We start from the raw sequence: 23,439 nt of genomic DNA, 5'->3' as shown, positions 1-23,439 counted from the left end.
GTCCTTAGAGCCCCAGATGCCACCTTTCATCTGATACCGAGACCCTCGGCCAATTTCATTTGCAGCCATGTACCTTGGCCAACAGGGCAGTGCCAGTGAGATATTGGCCCAGGGTCTGGGTATCAGATTCATTTTCCCCATGGAAAATGGCCTCCATTTCTGGCCTCTCACCCTGACCAACCGGGTGGTGCCCAGCAAGAAATTTGCAATCTTTGCAGGATTTCTCCAAATCTAAAGCTGCCAGTAAGAAGTACCCTGCAAGTCCTTAGAGCCCCAAAAGTCACCTTTCATCAGACACCCAGACCCTGGGGAAAGGACTTCTTTTTCCCATGGAAAATAGCTTCTCTTTGCAACCATTTGCCCTGGCTAACAGGGCAGTGCCCAATCAGAAATTTTTAAGCGTTGCTGGATTCTTCCACAACTAAAGATGCCGGCAACTAGGAGCTTGCAAGTCCTTAGAGCCCCAAAGGTCACCTATAATTGACAGCCAGACCCTGGGGACATGACTTCTTTTCCCCATGGAAAATGGGGTCAGTTTGAGGCCACTCGCCCTGGCCATCTGCATTGTTCCCTTGTGAAATTTGTAAATTTTGCTGGATTCCTCCACAACTAAAGCTGCCAGCATCTAGGAGCTAGCAAGTCCTTAGAGCCCCAAAAGCCACCTGTCATTAATACCCAGAGCCGGGAGACATCACTTCATTTTCCCCATGGAAAATGGCGTCAGTTTGAAGCCACTCGCCCTGGCAGAAAGTGGGGAGCCAAGCGAGAATTACCAAATCTTTGCTGCATTTTTCCAAAAGAAAAGCTGGCAGCAACTGTAACCCTGGAAGTACTTAGAGCCTCAAAGGCCACCTTGAACATATTACTGAGACCCTAGCTAAGGGACATTTTTCCCATGCAAAATGGCCTTCATTTCTGGCCACTTGGCCTGGCAGGCAGGGCAGTGCCAAGCGAGAAATTTACAAACTGTGCTGGACTCCTCAAAAACGAAAGCTGCCATCAACTCGGACCCTGAAAGTCCTTAGAGCCCCAAAAGCCACCTTTCATCTGATACCCAGACCCTTGGCCAATGACTTCATTTTCCCCATGGAAAATGACCACCATTTATGGCCTCTCACCCTGACCAATAGGGTGGATCCTAGCAAGAAATGTACAATCTTTGCTGGATTTCTCCAAATCTAAATCTGCCAGTAAGTAGTACCCTGCAAGTCCTGAGAGCCCCAAAGGCCACCTTTCATCTAACACCCAGACCCTGGGGAAAGGTCTTCTTTTTCCCCAAGGGAAATGGCCTCCGTTTGCAGCCACTCACCCTGGCAGAAAGTGGGGAGCCAAGCTAGAATTACCAAATCTTTCCTGGATTTTTCCAAAAGAAAACCTGGCAGCAGCTAGAACCCTGTAAGTACTTAGAGCCTCAAAGGGCACCTTGAACATATTACTGAGACCCTGGGTACAGCACATTTTTCCCATGCAAAATGGCCTTCATTTCTGGCCACTTGGCCTGGCAGGAAGGGCTGTGCCAAGCATGAAATTTACAAACTGTACTGGATTCTTCAAAAACGAAGGCTGCCAGCAACGAGTACGCTGCAAGTCATTAGAGCCCCAGATGCCACCTTTCATCTGAAGCCCAGACCCTGGGCCAATGATTTCATTTTCCCCATGAAAATGGCCTCCATTTCAGGCCTCTCACCCTCACCAATAGGGTGGTGCCGAGCAAGACATTTCCAATCTTTGCTGCATTTCTCCAAATCTAAAGCTGACAGTAACGAGGACCCTGCAAGTCCTGAGAGAACCAAAGGCCAGCTTTCATCTGACACCCAGACCCTGGGGAAAGGACTTCTTTTTCCCCATGGGAAATGGCCTTCTCTTTACAGCTATTTGCCCTGGCTAACAGGGCAGTGCCCAATGAGAGATTTTTAAGCGTTGCTGGATTCTTCCACAACTAAAGATGCCGGCAACTAGGAGCTTGCAAGTCCTTAGAGCCCAAAGGTCACCTATAATTGATAGCCAGACCCTGGGGACATCTCTTCATTTTCCCCATGGAAAATGGGGTCAGTTTGAGGCCACACGCCCTGGCCATCTGCATTGTTCCCTTGTGAAATTTGTAAATTTTGCTGGATTCCTCCACAACTAAAGCTGCCAGCATCTAGGAGCTAGCAAGTCCTTAGAGCCCCAGATGCCACCTGTCATTGATACCCAGACCCTGGAGAAAGGACTTCATTTTCCCCATGGAAAATGGGGTCAGTTTGAGGCCACTCGCCCTGCCCATCTGCATTGGTTCCCTCTGTGCAATTTGCAAACTTGGCTGATTTCCTCCAAAACGAAAGCTGCTGGTAATTAGGACCCTGCAAGTCCTTAGAGCCCCAAAGGCCACCTTTCATCTGATACGCACACCGTGGGCCAGTGATTTCATTTTCCTTACGGAAAATGGCCTTCATTTCTGGCCTCTCACCCTGACCAATTGGGTGGTGCCCAGCAAGAAATTTGCAATCTTTGCTGCATTTCACCAAATCAAAAGCTGCCAGTAAGTAGTACCCTGCAAGTCCTTAGAGCCCCAAAGGCCACCTTTCAGCTGACACCCAGACCCTGGGGAACGGACTTCCTTTTCCCATGAAAAATAGCCTCTGTTTGCAGCCACTCACCCTGGCAGAAAGTGGGGACCCAAGCTAGAATTACCAAACCTTTCCTGGATTTTTCCAAGAGAAAAGTTTGCAGCAACTAGAACCCTGGAAGTACTTAGAGCCTCAAAGGCCACCTTGAGCATCTTACTTACACCCTGGGTAAAGGACATTTTTCCCATTCATTTGTGCCACTTGGCCTGGCAGGCAGGGAAGTGCCAAACAAGAAATTTACAAACTGTGCTGGAGTCCTCAAAAACGAAAGCTGCCATCAACTTGGACCGTGCAAGTCCTGAGAGCCCCAGATGCCACCTTTCATCTGATACCCAGAACCTGTGGAAAGGACTTCTTTTTCCCATGCAAAATGGCCAATCTTTGCAACCATTTGCCCTGGCTAACAGGGCAGTACCCAATGAGAGATTTTTAAGCGTTGCTGGATTTTTCCACAACTAAAGCTGCCGGCAACTAGGAGCTTGTAAGTCCTTAGAACCCAAAGGCCACCTATAATTGATAGCCAGACCCTGGGGACATGACTTCTTTCCCCAAGGAAATGGGGTCAGTTTGAGGCCACTCGCCCAGGCCATCTGGATTGTTCCCTTGTGAAATTTATAAATTTTGCTGGATTCCTCCACAACTAAAGCTGCCAGCATCTAGGAGCTAGCAAGTCCTTAGAGCCCCAAAAGCCACCTGTCATTGATACCCAGAGCCTGGAGACATCACTTCATTTTCCCCATGGAAAATGGCGTCAGTTTGAGGCCACTCGCCCTGGCAGAAAGTGGGGAGCCAAGCTAGAATTACCAAATCTTTCCTGGATTTTTCCAAAAGAAAAGCTGGCAGCATCTAGAACCCTGGAAGTACTTAGAGCCTCAAAGGCCACCTTGAACATATTACTGAGACCCTGGGTAAAGGACATTTTTCCCATGCAAAATGGCCTTCATTTCTGGCCACATGGCCTGGCAGGCAGGGCTGTGCCAAGCAAGAAATTTATAAACTGTACTGGATTCTTCAAAAATGAAAGCTGCCCGCAACTAGGACGCTGCTAGTCCTTAGAGCCCCAAAAGCCACCTTTCATCTGATACCGACACCCTCGGCCAATTTCATTTGCAGCCATGTACCTTGGCCAACAGGGCAGTGCCAGTGAGAAATTGGCCCAGGGTCTGGGTATCAGATTCATTTTCCCCATGGAAAATGGCCTCCATTTCTGGCCTCTCACCCTGACCAACCGGGTGGTGCCCAGCAAGAAATTTGCAATCTTTGCAGGATTTCTCCAAATCTAAAGCTGCCAGTAAGAAGTACCCTGCAAGTCCTTAGAGCCCCAAAAGTCACCTTTCATCTGACACCCAGACCCTGGGGAAAGGACTTCTTTTTCCCATGGAAAATGACTTCTCTTTGCAGCCATTTGCCCTGGCTAACAGGGCAGTGACCAATCAGAAATTTTTAAGCGTTGCTGGATTCTTCCACAACTAAAGATGCCTGCAACTTGGAGCTTGCAAGTCCTTAGAGCCCCAAAGGTCACCTATAATTGATAGCCAGACCCTGGGGACATGACTTCTTTTCCCCATGGAAAATGGGGTAAGTTTTAGGCCACTCGCCCTGGCCATCTGCATTGTTCCCTTGTGAAATTTGTAAATTTTGCTGGATTCCTCCACAACTAAAGCTGCCAGCATCTAGGAGCTAGCAAGTCCTTAGAGCCCCAAAAGCCACCTGTCATTAATACCCAGACCCGGGAGACATCACTTCATTTTCCCCATGGAAAATGGCGTCAGTTTGAAGCCACTCGCCCTGGCAGAAAGTGGGGAGCCAAGCGAGAATTACCAAATCTTTCTTGGATTTTTCCAAAAGAAAAGCTGGCAGCAACTGTAACACTGGAAGTACTTAGAGCCTCAAAGGCCACCTTGAACATATTACTGAGACCCTAGCTAAAGGACATTTTTCCCATGCAAAATGGCCTTCCTTTCTTGCCACTTGGCCTGGCAGGCAGGGCAGTGCCAAGCGAGAAATTTACAAACGGTGCTGGACTCCTCAAACTGAAAGCTGCCATCAACTCGGACCCTGCAAGTCCTTAGGGCCCCAAAAGCCACCTTTCATCTGATACCCAGACCCTTGGCCAATGACTTCATTTTCCCCATGGAAAATGGCCTCCATTTCTGGCCTCTCACCCTGACCAATAGGGTGGTGCCCAGCAAGAAATTTGCAATCTTTGCTGGATTTCTCCAAATCTAAAGCTGCCAGTAAGTAGTACCCTGCAAGTCCTTAGAGCCCCAAAGGACACCTTTCATCTGACACCCAGACCCTGGGGAAAGGTCTTCTTTTTCCCCAAGGGAAATGGCCTCCGTCTGTACCCACTCACTCTGGCAGAAATTTGGGAGCCAAGCTAGAATTACCAAATCTTTCCTGGATTTTTCCAAAAGAAAAGCTGGCAGCAACTGTAACTCTGGAAGTACTTAGAGCCTCAAAGGCCACCTTGAACATATTACTGAGACCCTGGGTAAAGGACATTTTTCCCATGCAAAATGGCCTCCATTTCTGGCCACATGGCCTGGCAGGCAGGGCAGTGCCAAGCAAGAAATTTACAAACTGTACTGGATTCTTCAAAAACGAAAGCTGCCCGCAACTAGGACGCTGCTAGTCCTTAGAGCCCCAGATGCCACCTTTCATCTGATACCCAGACCCTCGGCCAATTTCATTTGCAGCCATGTACCTTGGCCAACAGGGCAGTGCCAGTGAGAAATTGGCCCAGGGTCTGGGTATCAGATTCATTTTCCCCACGGAAAATGGCCTCCATTTCTGGCCTCTCACCCTGACCAACCAGGTGGTGCCCAGCAAGAAATTTGAAATCTTTGCTGGATTTCTCCAAATCTAAAGCTGCCAGTAAGAAGTACCCTGCAAGTCCTTAGAGGCCCAAAAGTCACCTTTCATCTGACACCCAGACCCTGGGGAAAGGACTTCTTTTTCCCATGGAAAATGGCTTCTCTTTGCAGCCATTTGCCCTGGCTAACAGGGCAGTGCCCAATCAGAAATTTTTAAGCGTTGCTGGATTCTTCCACAACTAAAGATGCCGGCAACTAGGAGCTTGCAAGTCCTTAGAGCCCCAAAGGTCACCTATAATTGATAGCCAGACCCTGGAGACATCACTTCATTTTCCCCATGGAAAATGGGGTCAGTTTGAGGCCACTCGCCCTGGCCATCTGCATTGTTCCCTTGTGAAATTTGTAAATTTTGCTGGATTCCTCCACAACTAAAGCTGCCAGCATCTAGGAGCTAGCAAGTCCTTAGAGCCCCAAAAGCCACCTGTCATTAATACCCAGACCCGGGAGACATCACTTCATTTTCCCCATGGAAAATGGCGTCAGTTTGAAGCCACTCGCCCTGGCAGAAAGTGGGGAGCCAAGCGAGAATTACCAAATCTTTGCTGCATTTTTCCAAAAGAAAAGCTGGCAGCAAGTGTAACCCTGGAAGTACTTAGAGCCTCAAAGGCCACCTTGAACATATTACTGAGACCCTAGCTAAGGGACATTTTTCCCATGCAAAATGGCCTCCATTTCTGGCCACTTGGCCTGGCAGGAGAGGCAGTGCCAAGCGAGAAATTTACAAACTGTGCTGGACTCCTCAAAAACGAAAGCTGCCATCAACTCGGACCCTGCAAGTCCTTAGGGCCCCAAAAGCCACCTTTCATCTGATACCCAGACCCTTGGCCAATGACTTCATTTTCCCCATGGAAAATGGCCTCCATTTCTGGCCTCTCACCCTGACCAATAGGGTGGTGCTCAGCAAGAAAATTGCAATCTTTGCTGGATTTCTCCAAATCTAAAGCTGCCAGTAAGTAGTACCCTGCAAGTCCTTAGAGCCCCAAAGGCCCCCTTTCATCTGACACCCAGACCCTGGGGAAAGGTCTTCTTTTTCCCCAAGGGAAATGGCCTCCGTCTGTACCCACTCACTCTGGCAGAAATTTGGGAGCCAACCTAGAATTACCAAATCTTTCCGGATTTTTCCAAAAGAAAAGCGGGCAGCAACTGTAACACTGGAAGTACTTAGAGCCTCAAAGGCCACCTTGAACATATTACTGAGACCCTGGGTAAAGGACATTTTTCCCATGCAAAATGGCCTTCATTTCTGGCCACATGGCCTGGCAGGCAGGGCAGTGCCAAGCAAGAAATTTACAAACTGTACTGGATTCTTCAAAAACGAAAGCTGCCCGCAACTAGGACGCTGCTAGTCCTTAGAGCCCCAGATGCCACCTTTCATCTGATACCGAGACCCTCGGCCAATTTCATTTGCAGCCATGTACCTTGGCCAACAGGGCAGTGCCAGTGAGAAATTGGCCCAGGGTCTGGGTATCAGATTCATTTTCCCCACGGAAAATGGCCTCCATTTCTGGCCTCTCACCCTGACCAACCAGGTGGTGCCCAGCAAGAAATTTGAAATCTTTGCTGGATTTCTCCAAATCTAAAGCTGCCAGTAAGAAGTACCCTGCAAGTCCTTAGAGCCCCAAAAGTCACCTTTCATCTGACACCCAGACCCTGGGGAAAGGACTTCTTTTCCCATGGAAAATGGCTTCTCTTTGCAGCCATTTGCCCTGGCTAACAGGGCAGTGCCCAATCAGAAATTTTTAAGCGTTGCTGGATTCTTCCACAACTAAAGATGCCGGCAACTAGGAGCTTGCAAGTCCTTATAGCCCCAAAGGTCACCTATAATTGATAGCCAGACCCTGGGGACATGACTTAATTTTCCCCATGGAAAATGGGGTCAGTTTGAGGCCACTCGCCCTGGCCATCTGCATTGTTCCCTTGTGAAATTTGTAAATTTTGCTGGATTCCTCCACAACTAAAGCTGCCAGCATCTAGGAGCTAGCAAGTCCTTAGAGCCCCAAAAGCCACCTGTCATTAATACCCAGACCCGGGAGACATCACTTCATTTTCCCCATGGAAAATGGCGTCAGTTTGAAGCCACTCGCCCTGGCAGAAAGTGGGGAGCCAAGCGAGAATTACCAAATCTTTCTTGGATTTTTCCAAAAGAAAAGCTGGCAGCAACTGTAACACTGGAAGTACTTAGAGACTCAAAGGCCACCTTGAACATATTACTGAGACCCTAGCTAAGGGACATTTTTCCCATGCAAAATGGCCTCCATTTCTGGCCACTTGGCCTGGCAGGAGAGGCAGTGCCAAGCGAGAAATTTACAAACTGTGCTGGACTCCTCAAAAATGAAAGCTGCCATCAACTCGGACCCTGCAAGTCCTTAGGGCCCCAAAAGCCACCTTTCATCTGATACCCAGACCCTTGGCCAATGACTTCATTTTCCCCATGGAAAATGGCCTCCATTTCTGGCCTCTCACCCTGACCAATAGGGTGCTGCTCAGCAAGAAAATTGCAATCTTTGCTGGATTTCTCCAAATCTAAAGCTGCCAGTAAGTAGTACCCTGCAAGTCCTTAGAGCCCCAAAGGACACCTTTCTTCTGACACCCAGACCCTGGGGAAAGGTCTTCTTTTTCCCCAAGGGAAATGGCCTCCGTTTGTACCCACTCACCCTGGCAGAAAGTGGGGAGCCAAGCTAGAATTACCAAATCTTTCCTGGATTTTTCCAAAAGAAAAGCTGGCAGCAACTAGAACCCTGGAAGTACTTAGAGCCTCAAAGGCCACCTTGAACATATTACTGAGACCCTGGGAAAAGGACATTTTTCCCATGCAAAATGGCCTTCATTTCTGGCCACATGGCCTGGCAGGCAGGGGTGTGCCAAGCAAGAAATTTATAAACTGTACTGGATTCTTCAAAAATGAAAGCTGCCATCAACTCGGACCCTGCAAGTCCTTAGGGCCCCAAAAGCCACCTTTCATCTGATACCCAGACCCTTGGCCAATGACTTCATTTTCCCCATGGAAAATGGCCTCCATTTCTGGCCTCTCACCCTGACCAATAGGGTGCTGCTCAGCAAGAAAATTGCAATCTTTCCTGGATTTCTCCAAATCTAAAGCTGCCAGTAAGTATTACCCTGCAAGTCCTTAGAGCCCAAAGGCCACCTTTCATCTGACACCCAGACCCTGGGGAAAGGTCTTCTTTTTCCCCAAGAGAAATGGCCTCCGTTTGTACCCACTCACCCTGGCAGAAATTTGGGAGCCAAGCTAGAATTACCAAATCTTTCTTGGATTTTTCCAAAAGAAAACTGGCAGCAACTAGAACCCTGGAGGTACTTAGAGCGTCAAAGGCCACCTTGAACATATTACTGATACCCTGGGTAAAGGACATTTTTCCCATGCAAAATGGCCTCCATTTCTGGCCACTTAGCCTGGCAGGCAGGGCAGTGCCAAGCGAGAAACTTAAAATATGTGCTGGACTCCTCAAAAGAGAAAGCTGGCAGCAACTCGGAGCCTGCAAGTCCTTAGAGCCCCAGATGCCACCTTTCAACTGATACCCAGACCCTGGGCCAATGACTTCATTTTCCCCATGGAAAATGGGGTCAGTTTGAGGCCACGCGCCCTGGCTCTCTGCATTGTTGCCCTCTGTGAAATTTGCAAACTTGGCTGATTTTCTCCAAAACTAGAGCTGCTGGCAACGAGGAGCCTGCAAGTCCTTAGGGCCCCAGATGCCACCTTTCGTGTGATACCCACACAGTGGGCCAATGACTTCATTTTCCCCATGGAAAATGGCCTCCATTTCTGGCCTCTCACCCTGACCAACCAGGTGGTGCCCAGCAAGAAATTTGCAATCTTTGCTGGATTTCTCCAAATCTAAAGCTGCCAGTAAGAAGTACCCTGCAAGTCCTTAGAGCCCCAAAAGTCACCTTTCATCTGACACCCAGACCCTGGGGAAAGGACTTCTTTTCCCATGGAAAATGGCTTCTCTTTGCAGCCATTTGCCCTGGCTAACAGGGCAGTGCCCAATCAGAAATTTTTAAGCGTTGCTGGATTCTTCCACAACTAAAGATGCCGGCAACTAGGAGCTTGCAAGTCCTTAGAGCCCCAAAGGTCACCTATAATTGACAGCCAGACCCTGGGGACATGACTTCTTTTCCCCATGGAAAATGGGGTCAGTTTGAGGCCACTCGCCCTGGCCATCTGCATTGTTCCCTTGTGAAATTTGTAAATTTTGCTGGATTCCTCCACAACTAAAGATGCCAGCATCTAGGAGCTAGCAAGTCCTTAGAGCTCCAAAAGCCACCTGTCATTAATACCCAGACCCGGGAGACATCACTTCATTTTCCCCATGGAAAATGGCGTCAGTTTGAAGCCACTCGCCCTGGCAGAAAGTGGGGAGCCAAGCGAGAATTACCAAATCTTTGCCGCATTTTTCCAAAAGAAAAGCTGGCAGCAACTGTAACACTGGAAGTACTTAGAGCCTCAAAGGCCACCTTGAACATATTACTGAGACCCTAGCTAAGGGACATTTTTCCCATGCAAAATGGCCTCCATTTCTGGCCACTTGGCCTGGCAGGAGAGGCAGTGCCAAGCGAGAAATTTACAAACTGTGCTGGACTCATAAAGACAAAAGCTGCCATGAACTCGGACCCTGCAAGTCCTTAGGGCCCCAGATGCCACCTTTCATCTGATACCCAGACCCTGGGCCAATGACTTCATTTTCCCCATGGAAAATGGGGTCAGTTTGAGGACACTCGCCCTGGCCATCTGCATTGTTCCCTTGTGAAATTTGTAAATTTTGCTGGATTCCTCCACAACTAAAGCTGCCAGCATCTAGGAGCTAGCAAGTCCTTAGAGCCCCAAAAGCCACCTGTCATTAATACCCAGACCCGGGAGACATCACTTCATTTTCCCCATGGAAAATGGCGTCAGTTTGAAGCCACTCGCCCTGGCAGAAAGTGGGGAGCCAAGCGAGAATTACCAAATCTTTGCTGCATTTTTCCAAAAGAAAAGCTGGCAGCAACTGTAACACTGGAAGTAATTAGAGCCTCAAAGGCCGCCTTGAACATATTACTGAGACCCTAGCTAAGGGACATTTTTCCCATGCAAAATGGGCTCCATTTCTGGCCACTTGGCCTGGCAGGAGAGGCAGTGCCAAGCGAGAAATTTACAAACTGTGCTGGACTCCTCAAAAACGAAAGCTGCCATCAACTCGGACCCTGCAAGTCCTTAGGGCCCCAAAAGCCACCTTTCATCTGATACCCAGACCCTTGGCCAATGACTTCATTTTCCCCATGGAAAATGGCCTCCATTTCTGGCCTCTCACCCTGACCAATAGGGTGGTGCTCAGCAAGAAAATTGCAATCTTTGCTGGATTTCTCCAAATCTAAAGCTGCCAGTAAGTAGTACCCTGCAAGTCCTTAGAGCCCCAAAGGCCCCCTTTCATCTGACACCCAGACCCTGGGGAAAGGTCTTCTTTTTCCCCAAGGGAAATGGCCTCCGTTTGTACCCACTCGCCCTGGCAGAAATTTGGGAGCCAAGCTAGAATTACCAAATCTTTCCTGGATTTTTCCAAAAGAAAAGTTTGCAGCAACTAGAACCCTGGAAGTAATTAGAGCCTCAAAGGCCACCTTGAACATATTACTGAGACCCTGGGAAAAGGACATTTTTCCCATGCAAAATGGCCTTCATTTCTGGCCACATGGCCTGGCAGGCAGGGCAGTGCCAAGCAAGAAATTTACAAACTGTACTGGATTCTTCAAAAACGAAAGCTGCCAGCAACTAGGACGCTGCAAGTCCTTAGAGCCCCAGATGCCACCTTTCATCTGATACCGAGACCCTCGGCCAATTTCATTTGCAGCCATGTACCTTGGCCAACAGGGCAGTGCCAGTGAGATATTGGCCCAGGGTCTGGGTATCAGATTCATTTTCCCCATGGAAAATGGCCTCCATTTCTGGCCTCTCACCCTGACCAACCGGGTGGTGCCCAGCAAGAAATTTGCAATCTTTGCAGGATTTCTCCAAATCTAAAGCTGCCAGTAAGAAGTACCCTGCAAGTCCTTAGAGCCCCAAAAGTCACCTTTCATCTGACACCCAGACCCTGGGGAAAGGACTTCTTTTTCCCATGGAAAATAGCTTCTCTTTGCAACCATTTGCCCTGGCTAACAGGGCAGTGCCCAATCAGAAATTTTTAAGCGTTGCTGGATTCTTCCACAACTAAAGATGCCGGCAACTAGGAGCTTGCAAGTCCTTAGAGCCCCAAAGGTCACCTATAATTGACAGCCAGACCCTGGGGACATGACTTCTTTTCCCCATGGAAAATGGGGTCAGTTTGAGGCCACTCGCCCTGGCCATCTGCATTGTTCCCTTGTGAAATTTGTAAATTTTGCTGGATTCCTCCACAACTAAAGCTGCCAGCATCTAGGAGCTAGCAAGTCCTTAGAGCCCCAAAAGCCACCTGTCATTAATACCCAGACCCGGGAGACATCACTTCATTTTCCCCATGGAAAATGGCGTCAGTTTGAAGCCACTCGCCCTGGCAGAAAGTGGGGAGCCAAGCGAGAATTACCAAATCTTTGCTGCATTTTTCCAAAAGAAAAGCTGGCAGCAACTGTAACCCTGGAAGTACTTAGAGCCTCAAAGGCCACCTTGAACATATTACTGAGACCCTAGCTAAGGGACATTTTTCCCATGCAAAATGGCCTTCATTTCTGGCCACTTGGCCTGGCAGGCAGGGCAGTGCCAAGCGAGAAATTTACAAACTGTGCTGGACTCCTCAAAAACGAAAGCTGCCATCAACTCGGACCCTGAAAGTCCTTAGAGCCCCAAAAGCCACCTTTCATCTGATACCCAGACCCTTGGCCAATGACTTCATTTTCCCCATGGAAAATGACCACCATTTATGGCCTCTCACCCTGACCAATAGGGTGGATCCTAGCAAGAAATGTACAATCTTTGCTGGATTTCTCCAAATCTAAATCTGCCAGTAAGTAGTACCCTGCAAGTCCTGAGAGCCCCAAAGGCCACCTTTCATCTAACACCCAGACCCTGGGGAAAGGTCTTCTTTTTCCCCAAGGGAAATGGCCTCCGTTTGCAGCCACTCACCCTGGCAGAAAGTGGGGAGCCAAGCTAGAATTACCAAATCTTTCCTGGATTTTTCCAAAAGAAAACCTGGCAGCAGCTAGAACCCTGTAAGTACTTAGAGCCTCAAAGGGCACCTTGAACATATTACTGAGACCCTGGGTACAGCACATTTTTCCCATGCAAAATGGCCTTCATTTCTGGCCACTTGGCCTGGCAGGAAGGGCTGTGCCAAGCATGAAATTTACAAACTGTACTGGATTCTTCAAAAACGAAGGCTGCCAGCAACGAGTACGCTGCAAGTCATTAGAGCCCCAGATGCCACCTTTCATCTGAAGCCCAGACCCTGGGCCAATGATTTCATTTTCCCCATGAAAATGGCCTCCATTTCAGGCCTCTCACCCTGACCAATAGGGTGGTGCCGAGCAAGACATTTCCAATCTTTGCTGCATTTCTCCAAATCTAAAGCTGACAGTAACGAGGACCCTGCAAGTCCTGAGAGAACCAAAGGCCAGCTTTCATCTGACACCCAGACCCTGGGGAAAGGACTTCTTTTTCCCCATGGGAAATGGCCTTCTCTTTACAGCTATTTGCCCTGGCTAACAGGGCAGTGCCCAATGAGAGATTTTTAAGCGTTGCTGGATTCTTCCACAACTAAAGATGCCGGCAACTAGGAGCTTGCAAGTCCTTAGAGCCCAAAGGTCACCTATAATTGATAGCCAGACCCTGGGGACATCTCTTCATTTTCCCCATGGAAAATGGGGTCAGTTTGAGGCCACACGCCCTGGCCATCTGCATTGTTCCCTTGTGAAATTTGTAAATTTTGCTGGATTCCTCCACAACTAAAGCTGCCAGCATCTAGGAGCTAGCAAGTCCTTAGAGCCCCAGATGCCACCTGTCATTGATACCCAGACCCTGGAGAAAGGACTTCATTTTCCCCATGGAAAATGGGGTCAGTTTGAGGCCACTCGCCCTGCCCATCTGCATTGGTTCCCTCTGTGCAATTTGCAAACTTGGCTGATTTCCTCCAAAACGAAAGCTGCTGGTAATTAGGACCCTGCAAGTCCTTAGAGCCCCAAAGGCCACCTTTCATCTGATACGCACACCGTGGGCCAGTGATTTCATTTTCCTTACGGAAAATGGCCTTCATTTCTGGCCTCTCACCCTGACCAATTGGGTGGTGCCCAGCAAGAAATTTGCAATCTTTGCTGCATTTCACCAAATCAAAAGCTGCCAGTAAGTAGTACCCTGCAAGTCCTTAGAGCCCCAAAGGCCACCTTTCAGCTGACACCCAGACCCTGGGGAACGGACTTCCTTTTCCCATGAAAAATAGCCTCTGTTTGCAGCCACTCACCCTGGCAGAAAGTGGGGACCCAAGCTAGAATTACCAAACCTTTCCTGGATTTTTCCAAGAGAAAAGTTTGCAGCAACTAGAACCCTGGAAGTACTTAGAGCCTCAAAGGCCACCTTGAGCATCTTACTTACACCCTGGGTAAAGGACATTTTTCCCATTCATTTGTGCCACTTGGCCTGGCAGGCAGGGAAGTGCCAAACAAGAAATTTACAAACTGTGCTGGAGTCCTCAAAAACGAAAGCTGCCATCAACTTGGACCGTGCAAGTCCTGAGAGCCCCAGATGCCACCTTTCATCTGATACCCAGAACCTGTGGAAAGGACTTCTTTTTCCCATGCAAAATGGCCAATCTTTGCAACCATTTGCCCTGGCTAACAGGGCAGTACCCAATGAGAGATTTTTAAGCGTTGCTGGATTTTTCCACAACTAAAGCTGCCGGCAACTAGGAGCTTGTAAGTCCTTAGAACCCAAAGGCCACCTATAATTGATAGCCAGACCCTGGGGACATGACTTCTTTCCCCAAGGAAATGGGGTCAGTTTGAGGCCACTCGCCCAGGCCATCTGGATTGTTCCCTTGTGAAATTTATAAATTTTGCTGGATTCCTCCACAACTAAAGCTGCCAGCATCTAGGAGCTAGCAAGTCCTTAGAGCCCCAAAAGCCACCTGTCATTGATACCCAGAGCCTGGAGACATCACTTCATTTTCCCCATGGAAAATGGCGTCAGTTTGAGGCCACTCGCCCTGGCAGAAAGTGGGGAGCCAAGCTAGAATTACCAAATCTTTCCTGGATTTTTCCAAAAGAAAAGCTGGCAGCATCTAGAACCCTGGAAGTACTTAGAGCCTCAAAGGCCACCTTGAACATATTACTGAGACCCTGGGTAAAGGACATTTTTCCCATGCAAAATGGCCTTCATTTCTGGCCACATGGCCTGGCAGGCAGGGCTGTCCCAAGCAAGAAATTTATAAACTGTACTGGATTCTTCAAAAATGAAAGCTGCCCGCAACTAGGACGCTGCTAGTCCTTAGAGCCCCAAAAGCCACCTTTCATCTGATACCGACACCCTCGGCCAATTTCATTTGCAGCCATGTACCTTGGCCAACAGGGCAGTGCCAGTGAGAAATTGGCCCAGGGTCTGGGTATCAGATTCATTTTCCCCATGGAAAATGGCCTCCATTTCTGGCCTCTCACCCTGACCAACCGGGTGGTGCCCAGCAAGAAATTTGAAATCTTTGCTGGATTTCTCCAAATCTAAAGCTGCCAGTAAGAAGTACCCTGCAAGTCCTTAGAGCCCCAAAAGTCACCTTTCATCTGACACCCAGACCCTGGGGAAAGGACTTCTTTTTCCCATGGAAAATGACTTCTCTTTGCAGCCATTTGCCCTGGCTAACAGGGCAGTGACCAATCAGAAATTTTTAAGCGTTGCTGGATTCTTCCACAACTAAAGATGCCTGCAACTTGGAGCTTGCAAGTCCTTAGAGCCCCAAAGGTCACCTATAATTGATAGCCAGACCCTGGGGAAATGACTTCTTTTCCCCATGGAAAATGGGGTAAGTTTTAGGCCACTCGCCCTGGCCATCTGCATTGTTCCCTTGTGAAATTTGTAAATTTTGCTGGATTCCTCCACAACTAAAGCTGCCAGCATCTAGGAGCTAGCAAGTCCTTAGAGCCCCAAAAGCCACCTGTCATTAATACCCAGACCCGGGAGACATCACTTCATTTTCCCCATGGAAAATGGCGTCAGTTTGAAGCCACTCGCCCTGGCAGAAAGTGGGGAGCCAAGCGAGAATTACCAAATCTTTCTTGGATTTTTCCAAAAGAAAAGCTGGCAGCAACTGTAACACTGGAAGTACTTAGAGCCTCAAAGGCCACCTTGAACATATTACTGAGACCCTAGCTAAAGGACATTTTTCCCATGCAAAATGGCCTTCCTTTCTTGCCACTTGGCCTGGCAGGCAGGGCAGTGCCAAGCGAGAAATTTACAAACGGTGCTGGACTCCTCAAACTGAAAGCTGCCATCAACTCGGACCCTGCAAGTCCTTAGGGCCCCAAAAGCCACCTTTCATCTGATACCCAGACCCTTGGCCAATGACTTCATTTTCCCCATGGAAAATGGCCTCCATTTCTGGCCTCTCACCCTGACCAATAGGGTGGTGCCCAGCAAGAAATTTGCAATCTTTGCTGGATTTCTCCAAATCTAAAGCTGCCAGTAAGTAGTACCCTGCAAGTCCTTAGAGCCCCAAAGGACACCTTTCATCTGACACCCAGACCCTGGGGAAAGGTCTTCTTTTTCCCCAAGGGAAATGGCCTCCGTCTGTACCCACTCACTCTGGCAGAAATTTGGGAGCCAAGCTAGAATTACCAAATCTTTCCTGGATTTTTCCAAAAGAAAAGTTTGCAGCAACTGTAACTCTGGAAGTACTTAGAGCCTCAAAGGCCACCATGAACATATTACTGAGACCCTGGGTAAAGGACATTTTTCCCATGCAAAATGGCCTTCATTTCTGGCCACATGGCCTGGCAGGCAGGGCAGTGCCGAGCAAGAAATTTACAAACTGTACTGGATTCTTCAAAAACGAAAGCTGCCCGCAACTAGGACGCTGCAAGTCCTTAGAGCCCCAGATGCCACCTTTCATCTGATACCGACACCCTCGGCCAATTTCATTTGCAGCCATGTACCTTGGCCAACAGGGCAGTGCCAGTGAGAAATTGGCCCAGGGTCTGGGTATCAGATTCATTTTCCCCATGGAAAATGGCCTCCATTTCTGGCCTCTCACCCTGACCAACCGGGTGGTGCCCAGCAAGAAATTTGCAATCTTTGCTGGATTTCTCCAAATCTAAAGCTGCCAGTAAGAAGTACCCTGCAAGTCCTTAGAGGCCCAAAAGTCACCTTTCATCTGACACCCAGACCCTGGGGAAAGGACTTCTTTTTCCCATGGAAAATGGCTTCTCTTTGCAGCCATTTGCCCTGGCTAACAGGGCAGTGCCCAATCAGAAATTTTTAAGCGTTGCTGGATTCTTCCACAACTAAAGATGCCGGCAACTAGGAGCTTGCAAGTCCTTAGAGCCCCAAAGGTCACCTATAATTGATAGCCAGACCCTGGGGACATGACTTCTTTTCCCCATGGAAAATGGGGTCAGTTTGAGGCCACTCGCCCTGGCCATCTGCATTGTTCCCTTGTGAAATTTGTAAATTTTGCTGGATTCCTCCACAACTAAAGCTGCCAGCATCTAGGAGCTAGCAAGTCCTTAGAGCCCCAAAAGCCACCTGTCATTAATACCCAGACCCGGGAGACATCACTTCATTTTCCCCATGGAAAATGGCGTCAGTTTGAAGCCACTCGCCCTGGCAGAAAGTGGGGAGCCAAGCGAGAATTACCAAATCTTTGCTGCATTTTTCCAAAAGAAAAGCTGGCAGCAACTGTAACCCTGGAAGTACTTAGAGCCTCAAAGGCCACCTTGAACATATTACTGAGACCCTAGCTAAGGGACATTTTTCCCATGCAAAATGGCCTCCATTTCTGGCCACTTGGCCTGGCAGGCAAGGCAGTGCCAAGCGAGAAATTTACAAACTGTGCTGGACTCCTCAAAAACGAAAGCTGCCATCAACTCGGACCCTGCAAGTCCTTAGGGCCCCAAAAGCCACCTTTCATCTGATACCCAGACCCTTGGCCAATGACTTCATTTTCCCCATGGAAAATGGCCTCCATTTCTGGCCTCTCACCCTGAACAATAGGGTGGTGCTCAGCAAGAAAATTGCAATCTTTCCTGGATTTCTCCAAATCTAAAGCTGCCAGTAAGTAGTACCCTGCAAGTCCTTAGAGCCCCAAAGGACACCTTTCTTCTGACACCCAGACCCTGGGGAAAGGTCTTCTTTTTCCCCAAGGGAAATGGCCTCCGTTTGTACCCACTCACCCTGGCAGAAATTTGGGAGCCAAGCTAGAATTACCAAATCTTTCCTGGATTTTTCCAAAAGAAAAGCTGGCAGCAACTAGAACCCTGGAAGTACTTAGAGCCTCAAAGGCCACCTTGAATATATTACTGAGACCCTGGGAAAAGGACATTTTTCCCATGCAAAATGGCCTTCATTTCTGGCCACATGGCCTGGCAGGCAGGGCAGTGCCAAGCAAGAAATTTACATACTGTACTGGATTCTTCAAAAACGAAAGCTGCCCGCAACTAGGACGCTGCTAGTCCTTAGAGCCCCAAAAGCCACCTTTCATCTGATACCCAGACCCTGGGCCAATGACTTCATTTTCCCCATGGAAAATGGCCTCTATATCTAGCCTCTCACCCTGACCAATAGGGTGGTGTCCAGCAAGGAATTTGCAATCTTTGCAGGATTTCTCCAAATCTAAAGCTGCCAGTAAGTAGTACCCTGCAAGTCCTTAGAGCCCCAAAGGCCACCTTTCATCTGACACCCAGACCCTGGGGAAAGGACTTTTTTCCCCCATGGGAAATGGCGTCAGTTTGCAGCCACTCGCCCTGGCAGAAAGTGGGGAGCCACGCTAGAATTACCAAGTCGTTGCCGCATTTTTCCAAAACAAAAGCTGGCAGCATCTAGAACCCTGGAAGTACTTAGAGCCTCAAAGGTCACCTTGAACATATTACTGAGACCCTGGGTAAAGGACATTTTTCCCATGCAAAATGGCCTTCATTTCTGGCCACTTGGCCTGGCAGGCAGGGCAGTGCCAAGCAAGAAATTTACAAACTGTACTGGTTTCTTCAAAAACGAAAGCTGCCCGCAACTAGGACGCTGCAAGTCCTTAGAGCCCCAGATGCCACCTTTCATCTGATACCGACACCCTCGGCCAATTTCATTTGCAGCCATGTACCTTGGCCAACAGGGCAGTGCCAGTGAGAAATTGGCCCAGGGTCTGGGTATCAGATTCATTTTCCCCACGGAAAATGGCCTCCATTTCTGGCCTCTCACCCTGACCAACTGGGTGGTGCCCAGCAAGAAATTTGCAATCTTTGCTGGATTTCTCCAAATCTAAAGCTGCCAGTAAGAAGTACCCTGCAAGTCCTTAGAGCCCCAAAAGTCACCTTTCATCTGACACCCAGACCCTGGGGAAAGGACTTCTTTTTCCCATGGAAAATGGCTTCTCTTTGCAGCCATTTGCCCTGGCTAACAGGGCAGTACCCAATCAGAAATTTTTAAGCGTTGCTGGATTCTTCCACAACTAAAGATGCCGGCAACTAGGAGCTTGCAAGTCCTTAGAGCCCCAAAGGTCACCTATAATTGATAGCCAGACCCTGGGGACATGACTTCTTTTCCCCATGGAAAATGGGGTCAGTTTGAGGACACTCGCCCTGGCCATCTGCATTGTTCCCTTGTGAAATTTGTAAATTTTGCTGGATTCCTCCACAACTAAAGCTGCCAGCATCTAGGAGCTAGCAAGTCCTTAGAGCTCCAAAAGCCACCTGTCATTAATACCCAGACCCGGGAGACATCACTTCATTTTCCCCATGGAAAATGGTGTCAGTTTGAAGCCACTCGCCCTGGCAGAAAGTGGGGAGCCAAGCGAGAATTACCAAATCTTTGCTGCATTTTTCCAAAACAAAAGCTGGTAGCAACTGTAACCCTGGAAGTACTTAGAGCCTCAAAGGCCACCTTGAACATATTACTGAGACCCTAGCTAAGGGACATTTTTCCCATGCAAAATGGCCTCCATTTCTGGCCACTTGGCCTGGCAGGCAAGGCAGTGCCAAGCGAGAAATTTACAAACTGTGCTGGACTCCTCAAAAACGAAAGCTGCCATCAACTCGGACCCTGCAAGTCCTTAGAGCCCCAGATGCCACCTTTCATCTGACACCCAGACCCTGGGGAAAGGTCTTCTTTTTCCCCAAGCGAAATGGCCTCCGTTTGTACCCACTCACCCTGGCAGAAATTTGGGAGCCAAGCTAGAATTACCAAATCTTTCCTGGATTTTTCCAAAAGAAAGCCTGGCAGCAACTAGAACCCTGGAGGTACTTAGAGCCTCAAAGGCCACCTTAAACATATTACTGAGACCCTGGGTAAAGGACATTTTTCCCATGCAAAATGGCCTCCATTTCTGGCCACTTAGCCTGGCAGGCAGGGCAGTGCCAAGCGAGAAACTTACAATGTGTGCTGGACTCCTCAAAAGAGAAAGCTGCCATCAACTCGGACCCTGCAAGTCCTTAGAGCCCCAGATGCCACCTTTCATCTGATACCCAGACCCTGGGCCAATGACTTCATTTTCCCCATGGAAAATGGGGTCAGTTTGAGGACACTCGCCCTGGCCATCTGCATTGTTCCCTTGTGAAATTTGTAAATTTTGCTGGATTCCTCCACAACTAAAGCTGCCAGCATCTAGGAGCTAGCAAGTCCTTAGAGCCCCAAAAGCCACCTGTCATTAATACCCAGACCCGGGAGACATCACTTCATTTTCCCCATGGAAAATGGCGTCAGTTTGAAGCCACTCGCCCTGGCAGAAAGTGGGGAGCCAAGCGAGAATTACCAAATCTTTCTTGGATTTTTCCAAAAGAAAAGCTGGCAGCAACTAGAACCCTGGAGGTACTTAGAGCCTCAAAGGCCACCTTGAACATATTACTGCGACCCTGGGTAAAGGACATTTTTCCCATGCAAAATGGCCTCCATTTCTGGCCACTTGGCCTGGCAGGCAGCGCAGTGCCAAGCAAGAAATTTACATACTGTACTGGATTCTTCAAAAACGAAAGCTGCCCGCAACTAGGACGCTGCTAGTCCTTAGAGCCCCAGATGCCACCTTTCATCTGATACCCAGACCCTGGGCCAAAGACTTCATTTTCCCCATGGAAAATGGCCTCCATTTCTGGCCTCTCACCCTGACCAATAGGGTGGTGCCCAGCAAGAAATTTGCAATCTTTGCTGGATTTCTCCAAATCTAAAGCTGCCAGTAAGTAGTACCCTGCAAGTCCTTAGAGCCCCAAAGGCCACCTTTCATCTGACACCCAGACCCTGGGGAAAGGACTTTTTTTCCCCATGGGAAATGGCCTCCGTTTGCAGCCTCTCGCCCTGGCAGAAAGTGGGGAGCCAAGCTAGAATTACCAAATCGTTGCCGCATTTTTCCAAAACAAAAGCTGGCAGCAACTAGAACCCTGGAAGTACTTAGAGCCTCAAAGGCCACCTTGAACATATTACTGAGACCCTGGGTAAAGGACATTTTTCCCATGCAAAATGGCCTTCATTTCTGGCCACTTGGCCTGGCAGGCAGGGCAGTGCCAAGCAAGAAATTTACAAACTGTACTGGATTCTTCAAAAACGAAGGCTGCCCGCAACTAGGACGCTGCAAGTCCTTAGAGCCCCAGATGCCACCTTTCATCTGATACCGAGACCCTCGGCCAATTTCATTTGCAGCCATGTACCTTGGCCAACAGGGCAGTGCCAGTGAGAAATTGGCCCAGGGTCTGGGTATCAGATTCATTTTCCCCACGGAAAATGGCCTCCATTTCTGGCCTCTCACCCTGACCATGAGGGTGGTGCCCAGCAAGAAATTTGCAATCTTTGCTGGATTTCTCCAAATCTAAAGCTGCCAGTAAGAAGTACCCTGCAAGTCCTTAGAGCCCCAAAGGCCACCTTTCATCTGACACCCAGACCCTGGGGAAAGGACTTCTTTTCCCATGGAAAATGGCTTCTCTTTGCAGCCATTTGCCCTGGCTAACAGGGCAGTGCCCAATCAGAAATTTTTAAGCGTTGCTGGATTCTTCCACAACTAAAGATGCCGGCAACTAGGAGCTTGCAAGTCCTTAGAGCCCCAAAGGTCACCTATAATTGATAGCCAGACCCTGGGGACATGACTTCTTTTCCCCATGGAAAATGGGGTCAGTTTGAGGCCACTCGCCCTGGCCATCTGCATTGTTCCCTTGTGAAATTTGTAAATTTTGCTGGATTCCTCCACAACTAAAGCTGCCAGCATCTAGGAGCTAGCAAGTCCTTAGAGCTCCAAAAGCCACCTGTCATTAATACCCAGACCCGGGAGACATCACTTCATTTTCCCCATGGAAAATGGCGTCAGTTTGAAGCCACTCGCCCTGGCAGAAAGTGGGGAGCCAAGCGAGAATTACCAAATCTTTGCTGCATTTTTCCAAAACAAAAGCTGGCAGCAACTGTAACCCTGGAAGTACTTAGAGACTCAAAGGCCACCTTGAACATATTACTGAGACCCTAGCTAAGGGACATTTTTCCCATGCAAAGTGGCCTCCATTTCTGGCCACTTGGCCTGGCAGGCAAGGCAGTGCCAAGCGAGAAAATTACAAACTGTGCTGGAATCCTCAAAAATGAAAGCTGCCATCAACTCGGACCATGCAAGTCCTTAGAGCCCCAGATGCCACCTTTCATCTGATACCCAGACCCTTGGCCAATGACTTCATTTTCCCCATGGAAAATGGCCTCCATTTCTGGCCTCTCACCCTGACCAATAGGGTGCTGCTCAGCAAGAAAATTGCAATCTTTGCTGGATTTCTCCAAATCTAAAGCTGCCAGTAAGTAGTACCCTGCAAGTCCTTAGAGCCCCAAAAGCCACCTTTCATCTGATACCCAGACCCTGGGGAAAGGTCTTCTTTTTCCCCAAGGGAAATGGCCTCCGTTTGTACCCACTCACCCTGGCAGAAATTTGGGAGCCAAGCTAGAATTACCAAATCTTTCCTGGATTTTTCCAAAAGAAAAGCTGGCAGCAACTAGAACCCTGGAGGTACTTAGAGCCTCAAAGGCCACCTTAAACATATTACTGAGACCCTGGGTAAAGGACATTTTTCCCATGCAAAATGGCCTCCATTTCTGGCCACTTAGCCTGGCAGGCAGGGCAGTGCCAAGCGAGAAACTTACAATGTGTGCTGGACTCCTCAAAAGAGAAAGCTGGCAGCAACTCGGAGCCTGCAAGTCCTTAGAGCCCCAGATGCCACCTTTCATCTGATACCCAGACCCTGGGCCAATGACTTCATTTTCCCCATGGAAAATGGGGTCAGTTTGAGGCCACTCGCCCTGGCCATCTGCATTGCTCCCTTGTGAAATTTGTAAATTTTGCTGGATTCCTCCACAACTAAAGCTGCCAGCATCTAGGAGCTAGCAAGTCCTTAGAGCCCCAAAAGCCACCTGTCATTAATACCCAGACCCGGGAGACATCACTTCATTTTCCCCATGGAAAATGGCGTCAGTTTGAAGCCACTCGCCCTGGCAGAAAGTGGGGAGCCAAGCGAGAATTACCAAATCTTTCCTGGATTTTTCCAAAAGAAAAGCTGGCAGCAACTGTAACTCTGGAAGTACTTAGAGCCTCAAAGGCCACCTTGAACATATTACTGAGACCCTGGGTAAAGGACATTTTTCCCATGCAAAATGGCCTTCATTTCCGGCCACTTGGCCTGGCAGGCAGGGCAGTGCCAAGCAAGAAATTTACAAACTGTGCTGGACTCTTCAAAAACAAAAGCTGCCCGCAACTAGGACGCTGCTAGTCCTTAGAGCCCCAGATGCCACCTTTCATCTGATACCCAGACCCTGGGCCAAAGACTTCATTTTCCCCATGGAAAATGGCCTCCATTTCTGG

The sequence above is a fragment of the Molothrus aeneus genome, chromosome 23 (genome assembly GCF_037042795.1).
Source record: "Molothrus aeneus isolate 106 chromosome 23, BPBGC_Maene_1.0, whole genome shotgun sequence".
NCBI lineage: Eukaryota > Metazoa > Chordata > Aves > Passeriformes > Icteridae > Molothrus > Molothrus aeneus.
This window is presented reverse-complemented; position numbering follows the sequence as displayed.